Source organism: Micrasema longulum, unplaced genomic scaffold (genome assembly GCF_059751315.1).
Source record: "Micrasema longulum isolate JH-2025_06_02 unplaced genomic scaffold, ASM5975131v1 h1tg000097l, whole genome shotgun sequence".
In the NCBI taxonomy this organism is placed as follows: domain Eukaryota; kingdom Metazoa; phylum Arthropoda; class Insecta; order Trichoptera; family Brachycentridae; genus Micrasema; species Micrasema longulum.
This window is the reverse complement of record NW_028277303.1, coordinates 691087-705135: the sequence shown is the minus strand read 5'-3', so window position 1 is coordinate 705135 and position 14049 is coordinate 691087. Positions and strand designations below refer to the sequence as shown.

The following is a 14049-nucleotide window of genomic DNA, read 5'->3' as shown; positions in this document are numbered from 1 at the left end:
TATTTTATTTTATTTATTGTGGTTCACAAACAATATACAATAAATGTAACATTGGTATAATAATCACAATTTATTATGTTTCGATACTGTTCATCGATTATGTGAACACAGCATGCACAAATAAAAAAATAAAAGGTTTATGATTGACTTTTTTAAAATCAGCTAGCTTAATTCAATTCTATGATTATTACGAAAGTTGTTTAGGTATTAAAAAAATTTATAAAGTAAAACAAATAGTATTATTATCTGGATATTTGAAAAAAGTTTATTTTCAAATACGGGAGAAACAATCATTTAAAAATCGTCATCCAGAATTTAATATGCTGTAATGAAGATATTATAAAGGTCTGGAGAAAATAGGATTGGAAAATTCTGATTTATTTATGTTTTTTTTATTAAATTTATTTATTTATACTTTATTAAGTTTGTTCATAACGTCTTAAGAACTAATATAAACTTTAATTAATATTTCAATTTTTTAATAAAAATTTCTCGATAACATATTTTTTCAAATTAATTTGATATATTTCGATTTTTTCTATATCCTTTATTTCTTCAGGTTACTCATTGTACAGTTTCAATCCCTTGTACAATGAGTTTTGAGATTTTGTTTTTCTCCTCATTGGTAATATTATCTTTTATTTACCCCTTGTTTCATATGTATGACATTGTTGGTTAAATTTTACTATTGTTTTTATTTTATTCATCCCCTTAATTATTTTATGTATAAAAATTGCTACATTATATTTAATTTGTTGCTTTACTGTCAGCAAGCCAATTTCTTTGTGCATTCTTTCTATGTAAGAATAGATATTTCTTTTGAGTATAATCGTCATCGCTATATTTTGAATAATTTAAAAATGTGCCATCTACTTTAAAAACTATTGAAAATCGATAAATTCAATAAAAGAATCTAACATTTAGCTATTACAGAAGCAAAAAAAAAACTTTATGCTTTATATATGGTTACTTAACTTCATGGACTAATTCAAAGTTCCCATCACCCATGGGTAACAAATGATGAGTTAGGCTTTGGTATTTTTCCTGTATTAATCGTTTTTTTTTTTACATTTATATAACTCATACGATCGAACAGTATTAGGTAACTAGTAACTCCTTGTTACAAATACTTAAATACTCTTTTGATTACGTTCACTTACCGTGACCACACTATTTTTATTACTCAGTTCACATGTACTTTAATTACATCATCGACAATAGCATCCTAAATCCCATTAATTGACAATCCCAGTAATAAGTAGATCAGACACACCCTAGTACTAAATACCGGATAACTTTTCTTTTGAATGCAATCCAAGCTTATATGGAACACAGATACATTGTTGTACAATTCATTATAAGGGGATATCAGATAATAGTGATGCCCAAACCAGGTAGTGAAAATAATCTTATAATTTATAACAGGTTAATAACAACCGATTGATCTACCGATTATTGGGAATGGTCGTGTCAATTACTAATTAAAAATTATTATGATGAAACAAAATATTCGGTCATTAATTCGGAAAAATGTTTTTTTTACTCAAATATACATACGAGTATGTATATGTATACTGCATGTTTGTTTTTAAATTTCAATACTCTTTTTAAAGTGAATTGTAAAGTGTGTTGAACTTGACTTAAGATGTGTACACTATCTAAAAAAATCACAGATATATATGTATATATAACATTCCGGAAGATACCTATAGATAGGTATCCGCAAAAAAGTGATACTTAAAAAAAAAACTGGCATACTCTGGCTGTACATTTCATTATATTCCACAATATTGAATATTTTTTTCTACTCCTTAATACATTTTTTTGCTAATAAAAAAATATGTATTCAATTTTAATGTTAGTTTTCGGTAAAATAATTTTGTTAATTTATTCTTGGTTTTAACCAATACCTCAATAATAATAATAATTACTTAATAATAATAAACAATACCTTAATAATAATAAACTAATAAATTATTGTATCGCTCTCTGAGAAATCCCGTTACGTGAAGTAATTAACTAAGTTTTAAAAAAAAATTGTGATCTCGTTGCGAACTTAAATTATGAGATCTTATTTTTTAATACTAAGGCGTTGTATGGCATAGGTATATGGCGTTTTGGCGCCAAATTTGTAGGCAATGTTTTTAAAAAGCGCAGCCGGCGGTGGTCATAACGCGTGACGTCAAAATGACGCAAAGCCGACTGCGAGCCGTTTTATACGTGCTCATTTTTAAATTCGAAAATTGCAAATAAAACCAATTTTTTAATATATTTAAAGTTTTCACCCCAGAATATTTTACAGTCCCTGGACTGGTACCTGAAGCGTAAAACTGATCATCTTTCCTTCGTGTAACAAAAAATGATCAATATACTCTGCGATTAATGTACCAATGCTGTGCCTTATGCACTATTAGGTGCGAAAAGGGAATGTTATTGTTAATAGTTATATCATTAAAATCGTAAAAATCCGTATTAAATATACATTTTATTTTAAATGTGAATTTTAATTTCCTCGACTTGTGAAAATACCCAATTCTTTCGAAAACATTTATGACGATTATTTCTGTTTTAAGTTCAGGATTTTTTAGGTTCTTTAGATTTTTTAGGATTTTATTCTATATTTTTAGAAACATTTTTTTTGAGGCCTGTATTTTTTGTACGTTGGCAGGCTTTCTTACAACTAACCAATAAATTTAAGTAGTTATTTGTATAATTTTAGTATGCGAGAAAAAATAAACTTTTAAAAATAGAAATAGCAATATGCATATTTGAATAAATTCATATATATACGAATCTTTAACGGGGAAGTGGGAACAAAGGGAGAAAATGATGATAGATTAAGGAAAAGATAATAGATTTTCCTTTAGCGTGATTTATACAATGCTTTTTAGGGTGTTCCGAAAAATTACAGAATCTTTTTACCCGATTTATATTACGATTGTCCTACATATAAACGTCGTTTTTAATTCATGACCAATCATTTTCATGACTAAATATTTTTTAATTACCTACACATTTGTTACAGAGTATCTTATTGATAGCGAATACGAATAATTCAGCAATGCAAATGATCGAAGTATTCGATTATTATAACCGATTAAGCACACTACTAATTGGTAATTAAACAGTTTATTTTACCTCCGGGCTATTGAAGTGTTACTTTTCGTTCGGATAAATTACCTGACCTCTATTCCATGATCACAAGGATACCTGTATGTACCTCGAGACCCGCCTTTCCTATGTACACGGAGATCAAATGACGCAGGCATTATGTAACGTCTTCCTTGTCAAAAAACCTCATTACACCTTTTAAAACTTAATCCGCTGCAAATTAAAATGAGTAATAAATATGCAAATTTATCTAAGGGTTTTTCGATTGAATAAGTATGAAGCCCGTCATGTATATGACTTGAAAGGTAATAAATAGTAAACACGTTGGGTTTCCATTCAAATAATGCCAGGTTCGTTCCCAAATCATCTCTAAAGAATTTAATAAAAGTTAATGTCATCTCTTACACCTCGCGGAAAAATAGTCAGTTCATTCGCCTACCATGCAAGAGGTTTCAAGTTTGATTTCCATTGTGGTTGACATGAAACATTTATTTGTAAATGCGTTTTTACACTTAAATATTTTACATTTTCTAGACTGGCACCAGTTTAAAACTGATCATCTTACCTTTTTGTAATATAGTGCTCTATGCATCATTAGAGAGAAAAATAAATAATTCATGGCTTAAGTTACATTTCTCTTAAGCTTTGGATGCTAATATTTAAAAAAATATACTGAAAAATGTACTAATATGGTCTTCTGTGGTTATCATACTATTATTTATCGAATAGTACTCAAAAGCACTTTTTTTACCTATATTACAGCAATTTACATTGAATTATTGGAACAATATATTAATTGAGTAATACACGGGCGTATTCAAACATCTTGTTTATTTTTGCTGGTGAGTCTTGCAAACTGTCTAACTAGGAATAGCTTCCCCGTTCTAAGGCCGTAAATAATGTATTTTATAATAAAATATAAAAAATAATTTTAAAAAATATATTATTATTAGAGCACACATAATAATATGTCAATGTGTGACCTGCTTCTAAATTTAAACGTAAATAATAATAAATACCACTGCACCATGAGGCCAACTAATATTTTTTGAGTTTTATAAATATCGTTTAAAGTACTTTCTGTCAGATATAAATTCTTTGCAACAGAGGAGAAACATTTTTGAGAAGGGAATGTGGGGCTTATAAACTGGCAATGGCTGGTTTAAGTAGCCAAATTAATCACTGTGTAACATTCAGCATTCTACTTATGTTTAAACATCCACATTTTTTTATTTTTTTTATTTAAGAAATATTTGCGTTCTTATGATTTACCCAAATATTTCATTTTGGGGGCCATTTTCAACGAGTTGTAAATAACTCACTATTAGAAAATGGAATCGAGTTGGGGTAGAGTGGGATTCGAACCACGGATCTTTGGTCCGTGAGTCCGAGACACTAGCCACAGGACCACAACCCGATTTTCTCAACTCTTCGATATTCCCTTCTCAAAAATGTTTTTCCTTTCTGTTGCAACAAATTTAGATCTAAACAGCTTCTCCCTAGGGAAAAAATTCAGCCTGTCTACAAACATTAGAACAAACTCAAAACATTGCTGATTAAACTAACTGGTATAAGAAGTATAAAAATTGGTTTCAACCGTTGCCTAGTAGGTGAAATGGTTCAACTAGGTGAATCTCACCCACATTATAAAGATTTCAGTTTTTTTGCTTCACAAAAGCCAACAGATGGAAGGGTTGAGAAAATGTTAATGTTTAAACATAAGCAGAATGGTAAATCTACAGTGTGGAAAGTGACCATTTAAATCACCCAATGACAGGTCATAAGTCCTGCAAATGCCTAGACTTCCATATTACCTTTTAATTCATTTTTTTCTTTCTGTTGCAATAAATTCAGATCTAAATAACTCTCTAGGGAGGAAGTTTAGCTTGTCTACAAACGTTTGGACGTACTCAAAACATTGTTTGTTTTCTGTTACTTTATATTTAAGCCTTGATAAAGGAACAATTATATTCTGGAACCGGTTGGCACATTAAATTTATTTGAATGATTTTACACAATGTAAATTCGTGGATATATTATATGAATATGTAGGAGTTTGGATTGACTCTAAATTATCTTTCACAAAAAATGCATACTATACGAGTAAGAAAAGGAAGGAAAATGCATAAACTAGACCTTAAAACCTCTTTGCTGATGTTTAAAAGTATTATAATTCCCTACATTCATTATTGCTCCAATATTTCATATTTAAGTAATGAGGGAGATCTAAAGAGATTCCAAATAATACAAAACAAAGCGATGAGGATAATATTGAGATGTGGGAGACGCATAAAAGTTAAGAAAATGATTCAACTTCTATATATTATGACAATTTATCGAATAATCAAATTCAATTTTGCCAATGAAATTAGCAAAATTATTAAAGGAATAACTCCGAGATATTTTCAAAACAAACTAAAAAACAATGAGTTCTTTCATAACTATGCAAAAAGAGGACCTTAAAATATACGACTGGAAATGAAATCAAAAGCAATATCCCAGAACTGCCTTATGTACAAGGGAATATAGTTATTTGAGGAAATGCCAGAAAGCATAAAAAAAGAAAAAAGTCTAAATATATTGAAAATTAAATGTAAAGAGCATATATGTAAAAAATACTAGGTTATATTTATTGTAAATAGTGAATAAGTGAACAGTCATTCCGGGTAACATTGGACAAAAACCTGACTTATATGACTGATTACATTCTAAAATAATAAAAAAAGCTTTATCAAAATTTTTATTTGTGTGGTACCACCGCTCAAGCCCAAGAGTGCGTTTGTTTGGGGTAATGGAGACAAATTCATGTTTTTTTTAAAATGCTTTGAATCAGAAGAGTATTTTATATAAAAAAAAATATAGTTCAATGTTACCCGGAGAGATTTTTTAGTCAAAAATCAAAAAATTCGTACATCGAAGTCCAAAGTTACCCAAATATCAATATAACATTGGATTACCCATAAAAACATCATTAAAGTTATGTTTTCATGAAATTTTATAAATTTTGTGGTCAACTTTATATGGAGCATTCAGAACACCAAATAATTCATAAGTTTGCAGCTGACTCGATCCAATAAAAAAAATATTAGAAAAAACTTGTTGAAGTGGTCCAATGTTACCCGAAATGACTGTACATATTGAACAGTTTGAATATTATAAATTAACTAATATTTACTAACATTCGTTTAAATGTTCAATAACAAAATTAATGCTTTAAACATAAATAATACATTATAAATTAGTTTGAATATTTTAATTTAATTACGTATAGTAAATGTGCAATAGTAATAAATAATGTTAGAATAAGTATTGATGTAAATATACGTATATTAGACTATGTTTATCAAAGAACTAAATAAAATAATTTAATTTTTTTTATTTTTAATCTTGTTGAATAAGTTACAAAATGTATGCAACTATCTAAAGTAGCAATTACAAGACAGCACACCTTTGCAGCACCATTGTTTAAAGCGCGCTGTGCATTGATTCAAATAATTTCATTCATAACTTGGTATCACTGACAGGTTTCCGCTTATCTCACCATTAACCATCATCTTGTAATTACAATTAAATAACGAATCCATTACTTGCGTGTAACATCAACATTGACCCACTTAAGCTTCTTTGGCCGCGGCTATGGTAACCCTTAACTAACATGGTGGAAAAAAATTATTTGCGCCATGGCGGACTCATATTTGACCCCGTGCTATATTTTTTTGTCCGCCTCATTGCCAAAAGATCTTTGCATTTGCCTGGCATGCGAAAGGTCTCAGGTTCGATTCTCGACATGCCGACGTGAAATACAAAATAAAATAATAGTGTTTTTAAACTAGAATCTTTGCTAGTCCCTTGTCTTAATCCCAGTCAGTGAAGAATTAATTTCGCTCTTTTCTAAATCCGACGAAGTGCATATCATGTACTTCTGTATTACCTTCTTTTAGCACAAAGGTGCTCAGATTACAAAGAGCTCATACAGGCAGCTTTTCTCGTTTCGAAACTAGCAACTTTTTCGTGTATGTGGGCACCGCCAAGTAGACTTATGTCCTCAGATTGGGTGCGTGGTATGTGGTGGGCAAGCTGTTTTTAAAAACATTTTGAATGCATTTTATTTATTGCTTATTTTTATTTAATAATGGCAATATATTAAGTTTAGACATTGTCCATTATCAACTGTATGTGAACACAACATGTTTAAACAAGCAAAGAAAAAAATTAGAACTATTTTTAATTTAAAACTTTTTTTTGCTAGAGTAGTGATCAAATAAAGCTGAAATTTTTATGTTTAACTCCATAGTTAAGTTGATCATTTGTCTTGTACGACTAATACATTGAAATCGTACGGTAACCCGTTGACCCATTTCACAGGTCCCTTGACTGACACCTTAAACATAAAAAATGATCATCTTACCTTCCCGTAACAAAAATAATCAAGAGACTCTGCTGTTGGTAAACCAAAGCGGTACTCTACGCACCATTTGGTATGGGAAAGAGAATAATGGCAATATTAAAAAAAACACCCACAGATTTTGTAGAAATAAACATGCATTTATTTTTCACCTATGTAAAACTTTCACAAAACGTTTTAGATCTACAACAAAAGTTCAAATTAAGCACATTCAAAATAGAGGTTATAATTTACAATAAGGAGAATTAGGGATTTTTATTTTTTTGTATTTTTAGGCACTAAACAGGTCAAGAGGTCTTATTATAGTAGTGAATTACAAAACAGAGCCCCCTGTCTTATGAGAAATCATATTTAATTTTGTGATCTTATCGGTAATCGAACCAGGAACCTTCGGGCGTAAGGCAAACATTTTAGAAACTGTCAATTATGATTATGTTATTTAACCGAACCAGAACATTTATTTATTCTTGTGTTATTTAACGCCACAATATTTAAAAAAATATATTTATGTTTTTTTTAAATACCCACTTTTATATAAATTTGTTGCAACACAGAGGGAAAACATTTTTGAGAAGGGAGTATGAAATTCTAGGCATTTAGAGATTTTATTTCCTATCATTGGCTGATTTAAGTGAGTAAACAAAAAACTTTTTTATTTTTACTTTCTTATTATTTCATTATTATTGTTATATTTTATTTATTTTTTACGTGTGGAATGATGCTGAGCGGCTATTTCAATATACGTTTTTCTTATTTTTTTGACATTGTATTTAGTAATGTATAGAAAACTATAAATGGCCTATAATTTTGGTTTATTCGTAAATATGTTTTTGTTGTTGTAATGGTTGTTGTTTTCTTTTAATAAATAAAATAAATTCACAAACATTTGGACATACTCAAAACATTGTTGACCCTATATTTATGTTTACTTGTGACGTATTCTCCTAGGCGTTCTAAGAAATCTGTATTTTAAGGAGTGGGTGATTAATTCAGGATTATTGTGCAGTGATTAATATGCAGTACCCTTTGCACCACTAGGTGCGGAAAGGGCAATGACGACTTATTCTTATTCCTAACACACGATATTTCGTCTAACATGTTGTATATACTCGTTTTGCTTTTATAGCATAACGGAATAGAACAGTCCAGTAATGGTAGTTAAGGGTTAAAATAATATTATGTATTCTCTCATGTCTGAGACGTAATTATAATTAAATTCAAAATCCAAAATGAATTTGCAACGCACCAGCCATTTGGATAAAGGTAGATAGATATCAGATCTTGCATAATGTCATGCGCCAACGAGCTGATAATCTTGGTAAGTCCGTGACTGAAGGAGCATGACTCCAACTTCATTTTAATATCCGTGGCAAGAGCAAATATTACAAAGGTTATATTATAATTTATCTATCCACACCTAGTGGTGCATAGGGCGCTGTATTGGAATTCCAGTTGCAGCGTATATGGATCGTATTTGTTACATTAATGGAAATAACTTTTACGCTTTTTTTTATTTAAATTTAAAACATATTATATATGATTTTATTTAATGTTCCCAAGAAGTGACATGCAGATAATAATATTTATATACGGGTGTATTTTTGTTTTTAACTATAATTATATTTCCAAAAGCAGAATCAAAATTATTGTACATTATAAATCAACAACTTATCCCAAAAATAATAATTATTGCAAACTTATCTTCTATATCCCATGCGATTTTGATTATGAAAAAGTATGCATTATATATAACACAAGTTAAAAAGCAACATGTATTAAGAATGAGATAATTCAGCAAAGTAATACAGCTTAAAGGTGATTAAAGTATTAAACATCTCATACAACTACACACCTCAAATTAAATAAGTATGAAAAAAAACAAAAAATTACAAAACAAACATAATACAAGCAAAAAAGTAAGAAAATGAATTTTCAGTTATCCATCCATAGTACAATCTATAAAATTTAAAAATTTAAAAATTATACGTATGTACAAGGTAGCGCAAAAGTCTTCACCCTATCAGAAGATGCCAAAATTTGTGCGATAAATGTAAGTTCTGCTTCGATATTTGTGAAGTAAACTGATACAAAATACACGCAACAAGACGTAAATCGCTGTACTCCTCAAGAATGCTGAAATTAGGAGTAGTCCCGGTCGTCCGACACTAACTGGGCAAATACTACGGCGTTTAGCCGCTCACCTAGAAGAATATGAGACAACACGAGATGCTGCCAGGTCTCACCGGCCCCGGAGCAGTCGTTCTGCTGAAAATATGGCTGTGGCTAAAGATGTCGCAGAGGACCCCGAAGGATCGATCAGACCACGTGCCACGCAATTGAGCATCAATCGGCGGTCTTTACAGAGAATTTTGGTAAAAAACTTGAAGATGTTCCCTTACAGAGTGCAACCAGTGCATCAGCTGTTGGCCGTTGACCACCAAGCGTAAGTAACCTACGCTCAAGCCATCCTGAACCTTGACCACGAAGAAGGCAACTTTTTATCGAATATCATCATGACCGACGAGGCTCATTTACATCTCTGTGGATATTTGAATAAGCAGAATTATCGCTTCTGGGGCACTAAATATCCGCGTATAGCCCACGAAGAGCCATTACATTCGCTCAAAGTTACAGCGTGGTGTGATGTTTAAGATGAAGGAGTCATCGGGCCTTATTTTCTCAAAAACGCCGCAGGCCAAACGATTACTGTGGATGGCGAGCGGTACAGAGCTATGCTCAACGACTCTTTACTTCCTCAATTGGATGAATTATGATAGGAGAAAATATGATTTTAAAAGGATAAAGAAACGGCGCATACTGCACGAGCCACAACCAATAATCTGAGGGCTGCATTCGCCATACATGGTCGCCTCTCTCGTTTTAGTGATTAGCCCTCAAAGCCTCTTAGCCCTCAAAGAGCTTCAGTCACACTGTTTTTTTGGCGAAGAGATCTATGAAAATCAAGTTGTGTTACAAATTGACAAATCTACAGATTCTGGACAGGGTATAAAAACAAAAATTGCTCTTAGAAAATTTGATTAATAGCAGATTTTGACTTCTGGTGATACGGTTTGGAACATGCAAAAAAATTGATTCCAAAAGAGTTAAAACATCATCAAAGCTTACTAACTTAACATATGTTTTTAATGAGCATTTTTAAAAGAATTTGGGTGTATGTTGGATTCACGATTCTCTCATTTTCTGGGTACTATTGCGTGATAGCTTTAAATCTATTACTAGTTTTGTTAATTAGATATACTAAAAAGGTTTAGAATTGCTGGTAGTAGTAAATACTTCACATTCCTTAACGTAATGCTGATTCTCCATATCGCATAATTAAATGTATTTTCAGTCTTTTAGTAGAAATTTCCATATTTATCCATTAATCGCATTTGACCCTTAAGTAAGTTTGAGTACTTTTCCTGAAAGTTTTATTGTACGAAATTCCCCTTCATACTTTCACCGACAACTAGGGACTAATTGAATTCAGTAATAACACAGCTGTTTTCATAATTCAAATTGTAATAAATTGTTACACAGCTTCGCACTCCCCATGTAAACATGTCATATAAATCACTACAACAAAATACCTAATTAAATTGAATAAATAAAATTTATGTAGCAATGGAAATGGAGTATGGTTTGATAAAACACCCACTTCACAAAAATCAACAGGTGTGACAGTTGAAGAAATCCTACCTTAAATGCCAATGAGGAACTTCAGCTCTACGAAAAAATTATATACAATGTTTTTTTACGATATATAAACATAAAAGCATTAAATTGTACGGTTAAGTTTCTTAAAAATGTATGAAAAAATAATAAAAAAATATGTTTATAAAAACGAACTGCTTTGAACGTTATCACTGGTTCATATAAATCAACCAATGATGAGTGATTTGTGAAAAATTTCCGGTTTACGCTAAGTCAACGGACCAATCGGCAGAACTGCCCGAACATAAAACGTCAGTCGCTGAGTAATTTCAGAAATACAAAAATTCTCAAGCGCTGATAATACGATATATTTTTTAAATTTGATTGGTTTAGTTTAATGGTCTACTGACAAATAAAAAAACACTGAACTTCCTTATCGTGACGTGATATTATTTTATATTTTATAACTATACGAACTCAATAGATTTTCAATATTTCATCCGCTTTTTCGGACATTTCACGTTAAAAATATTACTCAATGAGGTATTATTTAATATTCACGTTACAAGCGCCTAATACATGGTCTTTCAATAGGTGGATAATGGCCTTTCTTGCTTTGTTTTCATTCTCGATCAAACATTCATCGTGATCAGACATGATGCAAAGAAGAGTAAAGCCGCCACGTGTGATGATTAAATAATTTAATCACAATAAAATTATGAAAACAGCACAAATGTATCGTTTAATTCGTAAATATAATCATATTATCTAAACATAAATAGCAGCCATTGACAGGTCATAAGCCCTGTAAATGCCGAGACTTCCATATTCCCCTTTTTAAGGTATTCTCCATCCCTGTTGTAATTTGTTAATAAATAGACAAATTGTATTTTTGGTAATTTTTTTTAGAGTGAACGTATTAAATATGCATACTATTAATTTATGACAAATTATCCATCCAAAAATTAAGCTGAAATAAGTACCTACCTGCTATCGGAATAATATCATTAGAAGAAATCTTTTGAAATATAAAAACAGTATTATATTAGATGATAAAGGTTTTATTATTATTCATTTCATTTGTTTGTTATTTACATTATAATATCTGATTTCTCGAATGCTGTCCTTATATTTCTTTGCAAATTTTGTTTTATTTGGGCTTTTTTATATTGTGTGCTCTCTTACACACAATCACACAATATTACTTTTGCACCATTTAGACAGCTTTGACAGGCAAAAATATTCACCGCTACACGAGAAAAACCGACAGAAGACTGTTTGCAACACTATGACGGCTATCCTGCAAATGTCTTCACCGATGTTTGACGTTCTGTTCACAATCAACGCTCTCTCTCAATCAACCAGCGCCATTGGTTTGTACCGACATTAAGTCATTCGCCGTAATATGACGGCCGCTAGATGACAGCAAGGCTCTCTTATAAAACCATAGTTTTGGATGCAAATAATAAAATATGAATAATGATGTGTATATTTATTATATATAATTTTTCATTAGCTCCATTTCCCGAAACGCTTCATTTTTATTCAATGAAAATTTCCACGGACTTCCCCCTGCATTATGGATTTTCATTGTATAGTCGGCCCTCATTATCTAAGTAATAATTCATAATTCATTGTGATTAGTTTATTGGGCTCATAAATACTTGTATTTTATTCAACTTGTTTACTAACGCGATCTTGACACTATTAAAAGCAATTAAATTAATGTTTAATTAAAATGATCGATAACTATTGGATTCTGTTTATCGGCTTATAGGGGCCTTTTGTGATTTTTCCAATAAAATCAGAAAAATATCAAACATTGTTTAAAAAATGTATTTTAAGAATGCGCTAGAAGACAATAAAATATCCAGTTTAAGCCATTTTTATTTCTTCCTTTTTCGTGAAAAGGCTTGCTTGATTGTTTAATTCACATGCGTTTATCATTCTTGGTTTCCGTAATACTGTATTTAATTTATTTGCTTTACAAAATTCACTTTATTATTTTGTATCTTCGCATTTTTAATTTATACACTTAATGTTTTTTGTGTTTGCCCTAATTTTTTAAACTTTATTTAACTTTTTTATCATTTCTTTTACAATCTCACATCTTTTTTCTGTCCATTTACTTATTTGATTATTTGTGTTTTATATGTACATTAGCATGTATGTTTTTTAATAAATACCTCTTGGGCGTTAATGTACAAAATAAGTAGAATAAATAAATTTAAAAAAATGAGAAATACATTTTACAAAAATACAAACGTCGAGAAACCGAAAATAAAGAGCCGAATAACCGAAAGGAATTAAATTCATAGAAAAAACGCTGCGTTTTTAATATTGAAAAATAATTTGTGTATATATAAAACACTTATACCTCAAATTTATTTATCAGACATACCTGAAAAATTATAATGGACTCGGTATTGCTGCAGACATTTTTCTTTTCTTTCTTCATGGAGTTGATTTTTTTTGTTTTATATATGCATGTAGGTTCGTTCATATATGTGTGATGGATGACTCTTGAGTCTTTAGTCAGTATTTTTATTTATTATCATTACCTCTATAGAAAACGTTAACGTTAACGATTATTATATTCTCACTTGAGTTATTTTGTTCTATCTAATGTTTACAGCTTTATATTATTAATATTCAAAGCATTAACTTTGTGGTCCAACATTTTAATATTATGTTAATAAAATTTGTATAAAACCACTCACCAACTTTTCTGTCTACCGGTTTCCCTCGGTGGTGGCGTAGTGAAGCATATGTCTAACCTGCATGTCGATTTTATATTTTTGCAAATCTACTATGGTGAAGGTGTGTAGTAGTATTTGAATGTTGGTGTAGTGTTGTTGTCCTGACGAAGAGACGGGTTA

At 30.5% G+C, this 14049-nt stretch overlaps 1 protein-coding gene across 1 annotated transcript in view; it reads left to right on the top strand.

Moving 5' to 3' along the window:
• Positions 1-14049, top strand: part of LOC148284680 (arylsulfatase B-like) — a 72851-nt gene that overhangs the window by 44897 nt on the left and 13905 nt on the right. The gene's annotated exons all lie outside the window — the stretch shown is intronic.